Source organism: Amblyomma mixtum, chromosome 8 (assembly GCF_055824585.1).
Source record: "Amblyomma mixtum isolate Tamu chromosome 8, ASM5582458v1, whole genome shotgun sequence".
Lineage (NCBI taxonomy): Eukaryota > Metazoa > Arthropoda > Arachnida > Ixodida > Ixodidae > Amblyomma > Amblyomma mixtum.
The window spans coordinates 148132231-148140516 of record NC_143019.1 but is presented as its reverse complement, the minus strand read 5'-3'; the positions used below and the strand labels follow the sequence as shown (position 1 = coordinate 148140516).

At 46.3% G+C, this 8286-nt stretch overlaps 2 long non-coding RNA genes across 4 annotated transcripts; one reads left to right on the top strand and one right to left on the bottom strand.

Moving 5' to 3' along the window:
- Nucleotides 1-678: 678 nt before the first annotated feature.
- On the bottom strand, nucleotides 679-3001 carry LOC149334755 (uncharacterized). Of its 2 annotated transcripts, none has more exons than XR_016285021.1 (5): nucleotides 2772-3001; nucleotides 1947-2094; nucleotides 1702-1844; nucleotides 1399-1563; nucleotides 679-1031 (listed from the first exon to the last, which is right to left on the bottom strand). It is a non-coding gene; the product is annotated as an uncharacterized LOC149334755 (long non-coding RNA). The 2 variants fall into 2 exon arrangements; XR_016285020.1 differs by having other exon boundaries at nucleotides 1947-2003; nucleotides 2772-2990.
- A 2191-nt stretch (nucleotides 3002-5192) lies between these two features.
- On the top strand, nucleotides 5193-6924 carry LOC149334754 (uncharacterized). 2 transcript variants are annotated; one of them, XR_016284813.1, is made up of 4 exons: nucleotides 5193-5924; nucleotides 6037-6186; nucleotides 6303-6467; nucleotides 6838-6924. It is a non-coding gene; the product is annotated as an uncharacterized LOC149334754 (long non-coding RNA). The 2 variants fall into 2 exon arrangements; XR_016284812.1 differs by having other exon boundaries at nucleotides 5197-5924; nucleotides 6037-6152.
- Nucleotides 6925-8286: the final 1362 nt, after the last annotated feature.

Here is an 8286-nt window from a genome sequence, read left to right as displayed (position 1 = left end):
GCAGCAACCTTGGCTTATTGGGCTCGGCAGAAGAGTATTGATGCCACCGCAGCTGTTAACCTGACGATTATGCTCAACGAGAAGATTCAGTGAAAGCGCCGAGCGCAATAAAATACTGACGCACTAGGAAGTCATCTGCAGTGTCCTGGGGTGATGGCCATGTACTCGCTTACTCATCTGTATTTGAGCTAGCTGGAGTGCTTGGACGTCCCGGCAACTCCATAGGGAAGTCTGTGGCTGGGATGCGGTAGGTCTGGCCCACGAAACACAAAAAGCGCTAATAGACGTCTAAAAAAAGTCTCGGAAAAAAAAGCTTGACATCTAGAAGTTTCACCTAAGCAGTTTTTTAGACTTAGACGTTTATTAGCCCTCTATTAGCTCTGCTAACGCTACGCTTGTATACGGCTAGAAAACTTCTGAGGTAGAACTTTTCTAGAATTTTTTTAGACGTTCCTTTTTTTTCCGAAATGGGTGCCTGTATTATTTTACGCATTTCAAGACTGATTTTAGTGCTGCCTTTAAACCCTCTAAAGCTTTAAAAATGTTATAGTTCATTTTTCTGGTATACACCACTCAAAAATGAACTCAAAACTGATTTGCAATGACCCGAACAATGAGCCCACATTACAAGGGATGTATGGCTGTAGTAATGAGCCATAAATGCATATGCTAGCACACTTTTCAGTCACTGCGTAACTCTTTATTGAATCCAGTGCATATACAACCACACAAAAAAGAAAAGGATCAGGAAATTAATGTTAGAAGCCACGGAGGAGGTAGCTTCACTGGTTTGGCTGACGTTGCAACGGTAAGCACTTGGATGGCGGGAAAGTGTCGAGCAGCAACCAATTGTTAAATCAAAAAATCATTCGGCCCCGGGCATGTTCACAACGGATGCGTTGATGAGCAAGTTGCTGTGATTTGGATGGCACTGAAGAGCTCGCTAGGTGTTCCAAAAATCGCTTTTCTTGCAAGGAGGATGCCAACTAGACGGTAACAAGGGGAAGTCAAATCCAGCTCGGTTCAGCAGCCTGCAGAAGTGAAAAATATGAGTAACCAAAAGCACAGTCAGTCAGGTGCATGTAGAATGGCCAATGAGGAGTCGGAAGCAAATAAGACCAGGAAATGGCAAGGAGTGACAGCACAGGCAATAAAATAAGCTGATTAAAACATAGATGCATATGATGTCACTGCAAGCGGCATTTCAGCAGAGTGCTACGGCTCACCATAAACTCAAGAAGTCAATCACTGTGGAGGCCTTTAACAGAAGCAAAATCCAAACAGCGTGCATGGACACTGACAGCCAAGCAGTCAATAGCAAGTGCACTGCCTTACTGCGATGCACACTGTACTCATAGAACCTCCTAAGCTGCATCTTGCAAACAGGCTTTCTCTTACCTGCAAGATGTGGCTGAATCAAAAGTGGTTGATGTTTGACATCTTGCACCGTCGCACGAAAACATAGCAGAGATGCTGCTGTCCTGGTAATGCCTGCATCACTTCAGTATACACCAGAGATGTGTTAAATCTTGGACCTTAACTTGACAGCCACACAGGGCACATCTGAAAGATAAGACAAATAAAAGTGCGTGTGTGTAAGGTTTCTAACACTGCATTGCCAAAGAAGCCCTTTCTAATCTGTACGATGAAGCTCAAACAGTGGGCAAGAGATTGCTTACACCACTGCAAGAGATTACTTACACCACTGCACAAGAAGCATTAGTCCAGATTCCCACCTCAGAACTGAAACAATCTCCAGGCCAAGACAACCAAGTACAAGGTGCTGCTATTAATTTGCGTGAAACTAGACCAGGTCCTTGCTCCTCCGGCCAACAGTTGGATTTCTAAAGGACAAACAAATAATGGGGCTTGTGGAATGAACATTAGCAAAGAGCCTAGACCTATACAAGAAATCAGAAAAGGAAGGAGTTGCAAAGCGTGCTTACCAAAACTTGAGAAGTTGAGCAGGCAAGGAGGTCCTTTGAAAACCACTGTTGAACAGCCTGTACCCAAAACGAAATGCACACAGTGAAGTAGGGACAACGTCAGCTGTGCACGGTGCAATGGTTTTCCAAGAAATAAAAGCTGCCATGCCTGCAAAGAGCCGTAGTACTTTACTGCACTGTCGAACAGCCTACACACATACAGAGCAGCACCACTGAATAAACTACTTTTGTGCCGGGGCTCTCAATCGCAATGAAATAAAAGCTTGACGCAGTTAAGATAACCAAAGCCTTTTTAACGCGAGTTTCACTGACGGCAATCACAGCAAGGAGAATTGGAGCACACAGGTGGCCAGATGAGAGTCCTTGGCAAGAGTACCGTTCACCTTGTCATCGCCTTGGTAAAGAAAGCAATTCGCATGCGATAGCAGCCTAGTTGTATCCACTTAACAAAAGCTCAAATACGTGCAAATGCCCTGTTTTAATACATTCAACGCTGCACTTTGGTATGTAAAACACTGGCTGATACTGTTCTGTGATTTGTAACCCAAAGGTTCATTAAAACAGATGCTTGGGCAAGTTGGTAACTCATTTTCACCGGAACAGCGCGCACTAAGACACGGACAAGAAGGGAGACACGACACACACGAGCGCTGACTTTCAACACGAGCGCTGAAAGTCAGCGCTCGTGTGTGTCGTGTCTCCCTTCTTGTCCGTGTCTTAGTGCGCGCTGTTCCGGTGAAAACCAAAGGTTCAATCAGGCGCGTTAGTGGCTTAGCCGGCAAAGCCGACACTTTCACCACAGAAGAGAAATGGAAGGTTACTTACTTTTTGCTGAAAACGAGGCTCACATCTCTGTGCAACACTGGTAGTCAACGATACCGCAGAAAAAGGGGAAAATGCAAACTGCAGCGGCGTGAAGTGCCAACCAGCGCGGAAAAAAGTGCGCAGCGAAACGTACTACAACGTGCGCAGCATCCGCTTCGCGCGCGTAGCTATCGCTAGCCTCTGCAACGCCAAATGACCACATGAAGTACTAAATTTCTAAACGTAAAAATAAACAAATCATCAAAGAACCAAAAAACAAATTGAATCTAATACTTTCATGTAAAACTAAGCACTTGCAGCTTCCACTAAGATTTTTTTCTCCTTTAAACGGCTAAAACTATTTTGGCAAACTATCCTGCATCGCCACCGTGCGGAGCGACACCAAGCAGCAAGCTGCGGCGTGACTCAAGAAAGATTGCCTCCAAGATACGCCGCCACGAAAAGATAGCGCGCGGGTGATCTGCGCGATAAACAGCGCGAGCGAGGCTCAGCGAGCTCGGCGAAGGCGGCAGGAAGACGGCGAAGGCAGCGTGCGCTGCGCCTGTCAATCCGCATGCTGCCGCCAGCTAGCCGAGGCGTAACAGAGGCGTTCGCAACATGAAGCAAATTTTTTCACTCGCGTCGGCTTTCAGGGCAATTATATGTTACCTAAATCCAGCCTTACGAGTGGCGGGTTAGCTGCACTCGATGTGGAACGTGATTCGGGCTCCGCAGGAGAAAACGCGCTTTCTGTGTTCGAATACAAAGAGCGCGGTCTTTGCACCGGCGCGCCTGCTCTTCGAAACGTCAAGCAGGATGGCCATCTAATTTATGTGCCGTGATTTACATCATGTTTAATCCACGGTGGCAACTCTGCTGATTACTGGCGCATCTCCTTGACGTGGTCTCAAGTTCCACGTTTTAGAAACAAGTCTAGAAAACATCTGACTACAGATGTTTCACAGAAGTTTCACAGCAAACGTCTGACTGCAGATGTTTAAGAGACGCCGCAGAGGAAACTTCTTCTTGTCGACATCTATGAGACGTTTGAACACAGCGCAAGACGTTTGTAGTCATTTGAAGCTGTTCCGAGACGTTCGTAAGACGTTTTGTGTTTCGTGGGGCGTTCCATCTGGGATTGTAACAGGTGTCAGCTGCATCTCGTATTGCAGCTGGTTCCAGTCTGGAAATGTGTCTCTTAAAACAGTAGGACTGGAACCAGTTAGAAACTTTCACCTGGATATTGATCTATGTATAGTCATTCTCTTTATATAGACGTCTAGGCTACGTAGACTGGGCGTACTTACATGTTCACAAATATCTGATAAATGTAGAGCGTGATGTCTGTAGTATGTACCTACAACGTGAACTGGACCCCAATTTTCATGTTGTAGGTACGTAGATTTTTCGTAAACGGTACTAATATGGATGTCTAATGGAGGTGTCTAATGTCCAGCGTAAATATCTTGCTGATGTCTATGGTACGTTTTATGGTTTACTGGGGAGCACGAAAAAACACAAAAACACAGGCAGCGCTGAACACGTGGAACTTGAGACCACGTCAAGGAGACGCGCCTAGCAATCAGCAGAGAGTTGCCACCGTGGATTAAACATGCTCTAAATCACGACACATAAATTAGATGGCTCTCCTGCTTGACGTTTCAAAGAGCTGGCACGCCGGTGCAAAGACCGCTCTTTGTATTCGAACACAGAAAGCGCGTTCTCGCCTACGGAGCCCGAATCACGTTCCACATCGAGTGCAGCTAACCCGCCACTCGTAAGGCTCGATTTAGGTAACATATAATGGCCCTGAAAGCCGACGGTAGTTACGCGAGTGCAAAAATTTGCTTCATGTTGCGAACGCCTCTGTTACGCCTCGGCTAGCTGGCGGCAGCATGCGGATTGACAGGCGCAGCGCACGCTGCCTTCGACGCCTTCGCCGAGCTCGCTCGCGCGGTTTATCGCGCAGATCACCCGCGCGCTATCTTTTCGTGGCGGCGTATCTTGGAGTCAATCTTTCTTGAGTCACGCTGTCACGCCGCAGCTTGCTGCTTGGTGTCGCTCCGCACGGTGGCGATGCAGGATAATTTGCCAAAGTGGTTTTAACCGTTTAAAGCAGAAAAAAATCTTAGTGGAAGCTGCAAGTGCTTAGTTTCAAATGAAAGTATTAGATTCAATTTGTTTTTTGGTTCTTTGATGATTTCTTTATTTTTACGTTTATAAATTTAGTACTTCATTTGGTCATTTGGCGTTGCAGAGGCTAGCGAATGCTACCCGCGCGAAGCGGATGCTGCGCACGTTGTAGTACGTTTCGCTGCGCACTTTTTTCCGCGCTTGTTGGCACTTCAGGCCGCTGCAGTTTGCATTTTCCCCTTTTTCTGCGGTATCGTTTACTACCAGTGTTGCACTGAGATGTGAACCTTGTTTTCCGCAGAAGTAAGTAACCTTCCATTTCTCTTCTGTGGTGAAAGCGTCGGCTTTGCCGGCTAAGCCACTAACGCGCCTGATTGAACCTTTGGTTTACAAATCACAAAACAGTATCAGCCAGGGTTTTACATACCAAAGTGCAGCGTTGAAAGTATTAAAACAGGGCATTTGCATGGATTTGAGCTTTTGTTAAGTGGATACAGCTAGGCTGCTCTCGCATGCGACTTGCTTTCTTTACCAAGGCGATGACAAGGTGAACGTGACAAAGCTTCAAACCAATCAGCTTTGTTTAAGCGTACGTTGATAAGGCGAGAATTTTTTCGTACACATTGATTAAAGTCTGTGCTCTATTTGCATTCTGGCAGGGTTTTATTCTTGCCAGGGACTCTGATCTGGCCACCTGTGCGCTCCAATTCTCCTTGCTGTGATTGCCGTCAGTGAAACTCGCGTTATAAAGGCTTTGGTTATCTTAACTGCGTCAATTGCTTTTATTTCATTGCGATTGAGAGCCCCGGCACAAAGGTAGTTTACTCAGTGGTGCTGCTCTGTATGTGTGCAGGCTGTTTGACAGAGCAGTGAAGTACTACGGCTCTGTGCAGGCATGGCAGCTTTTATTTTTTGGAAAACCATTGCACCGTGCACAGCTGGCGTTGTCCCTACTTCACTGTGTACATTTCGTTTTGGGTACAGGCTGTTCAACAGTGGTTTTCAGAGGACCTCCTTGCCTGCTCAACTTCTCAAGTTTTGGTAAGCACGCTTTGCAGCTGACACCTTTTCTTTCACTTCATGATTTCTTGTATAGGTCTAGGCTCTTTGCTAATGTTCATTCCACAAGCCCCATTATGTTTTTGTCCTTTAGAACTCCAACTGTTGGCCGGAGGAGCAAGGACCTGGTCTAGTTTCACGCAAATTAATAGCAGCACCTTGTACTTGGTTGTTCAGACGACTTGGCCTGGAGATTGTTTCAGTTCTGAGGTGGGAATCTGGACTAATGCTCTTGTGCAGTGGTGTAAGTAATCTCTTGCCCACTGTTTGAGCTTCATCGTACAGATTAGAAAGGGCTTCTTTGGCAATGCAGTGTTAGGAACCTTATACACACACACTTTTATTTGTCTTATCTTTCAGATGTGCCCTGTGTGGCTGTCAAGTTAAGGTCCAAGATTTAACACATCTCTGGTGTATACTGAAGTGATGCAGGCATTACCAGGACAGCGGCATCTCTGCTATGTTTTCATGCGACAGTGCAAGATGTCAAACATCAACCACTTTTGATTAAGCCACATCTTGCAGGTAAGAGAAAGCCTGTTTGCAAGATGCAGCTTAGGAGGTTCTATGAGTACAGTGTGCATCACAGTAAGGCAGTGCACTTGCTATTGACTGCTTGGCTTTCAGTGTCCATGCATGCTGTTTGGATTTTGCTTCTGTTGAAGGCCTCCACAGTGATTGACTTCTTGAGTTTATGGTGAGCCGTAGCACTCTGCTGAAATGCCGCTTGCAGTGACATCATATGCATCTATGTTTTTAATTAGCTTATTTTATTGCCTGTGCTGTCACTACTTGCCATTTCCTGGTCTTATTTGCTTCCGACTCCTCATTGGCCATTCTACATGCACCTGACTGACTGTGCTTTTGGTTACTCTAATATTTTTCACTTCTGCAGGCTGCTGAACAGAGCTGGATTTGACTTCCCCTTGTTACCGTCTAGTTGGCATCCTCCTTGCAAGAAAAGCGATTTTTGGAACACCTAGCGAGCTCTTCAGTGCCATCCACATCACAGCAACTTGCTCATCAACGCATCCATTGTGAACAAGGCCCGGGGCCGAATGAATTTTTGATTTAACAATTGGTTGCTGTTCGACACTTTCCCACCACCCAAGTGCTTACCGTTGTAATGTCAGCCAAACCAGTGAAGCTACCTCCTCCGTGGCTTCTAACATTAATTTCCTGGTCCCTTTCTTTTTTTGTGTGGGTGTATGCACTGGATTCAATAAAGAGTAACACAGTGACTGAAAAGTGTGCTAGCACATGCATTTATGCCTCATTACTACAGCCATACATCCCTTGTAATGTGGGCTCATTGTTCGGGCCATTGCAAATCAGCTTTGAGTTCATTTTTGAGTGGTGTATACCAGGAAAATGAACTATAACATTTTTAAAGCTTTAGAGGGTTTAAGGGCAGCACTAAAAATCATTCTTGAAATGCGTAAGCTATTACGGGCACCCATTTCGGAAAAAAAAGGAACGTCTAAAAAAATTCTAGAAAAGTTCTACCTCAGAAGTTTTCTAGCCGTATACAAGCGTAGCGTTAGCAGAGCTAATAGAGGGCTAGTAAACGTCTAAGTCTAAAAAACTGCTTAGATGAAACTTCTTCTAGATGTCAAGCTTTTTTTTTCGAGACTTTTTTTAGACGTCTATTAGCGCTTTTTGTGTTTCGTGGGAAGCCTCAACACCTGCCCGGCCCAAGAAGTGTACTGCAATACCAAGGAGGCTCCACGACTACGTTGTAGGGTAGTGGACTCACAAAAGGGAGGATGTTACATTATACGCCACGAGATGGCGACACCATACCGTGGCGGCATCGTTCCCCCCCCCTACGTTTCCCGCCAGTGCAAGCTCTTGAAGCACAGTCTCTCCCCGGCATGGAGGAAAAAAAACTGAGGAGGGAGCGTCCGGCGACAACCTTGAAGCCTCGTCTTAACAAGTAAAGATATAGCAAAAAAAAGAGAGTGTGTCCCCCCGTGATCGCACCACGTGATAGCGTGCAGTAAAGTCTAGCCCCGCTGCGCGCGCGCATGCGCCGATTAGCGCGGCAGACTAACTGTAGATCAACTTCCTTGCTGTAGACGCCCGCGCCGCGGGTCGCGCATATGCGCGCACTAAAACATACCGGAATCAAAACATAAAGGACCGGCTCGGAGAGAGAAAAACTGAGGGAGAAAACGACTTCAAAACACTCGGCTTGCGAACGCTGGCCGCGTGACGTCATGCTCCCTCCTTAGTTTTTTTTTCTCCATGCTCCCCGGCTCCCGGCTCGTCAAGCATGGCGCCCGTGCGGGTGGCACGGCAGTCGATTTATTCCGTTCAATAAACAAGTTATTTGTTCTCGCAA